Source organism: Heterodontus francisci, unplaced genomic scaffold, assembly GCF_036365525.1.
Source record: "Heterodontus francisci isolate sHetFra1 unplaced genomic scaffold, sHetFra1.hap1 HAP1_SCAFFOLD_58, whole genome shotgun sequence".
NCBI lineage: Eukaryota > Metazoa > Chordata > Chondrichthyes > Heterodontiformes > Heterodontidae > Heterodontus > Heterodontus francisci.
This window is the reverse complement of record NW_027142006.1, coordinates 6,243,588-6,245,313: the sequence shown is the minus strand read 5'-3', so window position 1 is coordinate 6,245,313 and position 1,726 is coordinate 6,243,588. Positions and strand designations below refer to the sequence as shown.

The 1,726-nt window shown below is 44.1% G+C and overlaps 1 non-coding gene across 1 annotated transcript; it reads right to left on the bottom strand.

Annotated features, from left to right (window-relative positions):
* Window positions 1-251: 251 nt before the first annotated feature.
* trnat-ugu (transfer RNA threonine (anticodon UGU)) lies at window positions 252-323 on the bottom strand. Its single transcript has one exon. It is a non-coding gene; the product is annotated as a tRNA-Thr (tRNA).
* Window positions 324-1,726: the final 1,403 nt, after the last annotated feature.

Below are 1,726 nucleotides of genomic sequence, written 5' to 3'. Positions count from 1 at the left end.
GGATGTGGGATTAATAGAATAGCTCTGTTGAATATCAAGCAAATGCACAGTAATAAGGTTCAATGCTTGGACCTTAGTTATTTTCACTCTATCAGTGGCAGAGAAGGCTCGAGGAATCATGTGGCTGCTCCTCACGTTCTTCCCAGTGTCCAGGATAAAGTGTAACATCACACTGATTTCCAGATGGCCGAAACAAATGCAACTGACATCTTTTGTGGAAACATCACATTGAAAGTGAGAAACAAATCATAAGGCACGGACGGGGATTGAACCCGTGATCTTCAGTTTACAAGACTGACGCCTTACCACTTGGCCACCATGCCTTTTCGTAATGGACACCTGAGGCTCCAGAGGAGGATTTGTGATTCTTTTTCAGTTTGGTTGAAACAGCATCGAGAAACATGCACATAAATAAAGAGGGATTGTGGAATGGGAAACAGATCAGCCTCATTTACATTATCAGCATCATGAAATCTTCATTCAGACGTTCCATTCCCATCCTCAGCTTTTCTCACATCTGTACAATAATATAAGAGTGGACATTGGGTTGTTACTGGGCAGATTATATAAATAGACTATGTGCATCATCACAGGAAGTGATGTAATATAATCTGTACGGCACCTCATGGAGAGTTGCAGATGAAACCTTCAATGCAAGGTGTGTAGAGTAAACTCAGGTTATTTTAACCGTCAGATTCTTATAAATTCTGTACTAAGCCTTGACAGATATCAGAATATTATATGGGGGCCACAGTAAACCAAAGTGAAGGTGGAGAAATCTTTGCCTGCACCTTTGAAAAGGTCACTGGACTGAACCAAGCCGAGGAGTGGCCGAGATGGTTCCAGAGGTTTGCAAGGTATCGTACTGCATCGGGTCTCGTGCAGAAGCCAGACATGGAGCAGGTCAGTATGCTATTGTCTGCAATGGAGGGAGTGTGCAGGCAACATCCTCATGAAGAACAGAAGGCTACATGTGAAGAAGTTATTTAGGCACTCAAGACCTATTTTAATTGAGGAAAAAAATGTCATCGTGGAGCCAAAGTTAAAACGCTGCATTTGCTGACAACGCAACCACCAGGTGACGCTGTACTAGCACATGCGCAAATGCAGCCTCTTCCACTGAAACGTCACTGTCTGTGACATTCAGGCAGCTGCCAGGATTAAAGATGGAGCTACTCAATTTATCACAGAAAACAACTTCGACCCAAAAATCCCCTCAAAGGTTGCCATCACCGCCTCCGTCCCATCCCAACAGTCCCCCGCTACCTCTTGCGCATTCGCCAGTTATATAGTACCAAGTCATCTTAATTCACCTAAAGTGAATTACTTTAGGAGCAGTGACTGTCGTTTCATAAGCAAATATGGCACATATCTACACAATGGACATGTTTTGGTTGATACTCGGAGAACGTTGCGCTATTTGAAGTCTGATTAGAAGGACAGCACCTCTGACAGTGCTGCACACCCTCTGTAATTCAGTGAGGTTTCATAGAGTTATACAGCACAGAAACAGGCCCTTCGGCCATCATGTCCGTGCCGGCCATCAAGTACCTATCTATTCTAATTCCATTTTCCAGCACGTGGCCGTAGCCTTGTATTCTGTGGCGTTTTGAGTGCTCATCTAGATACTTCTTAAATGTTGTGAGGGTTCCTGCCTCCACCACTCCTTCAGGCAATGTGTTCCAGATTCCAACCACCCTCGAGGTGAAACATTTTTTCCTCAAAT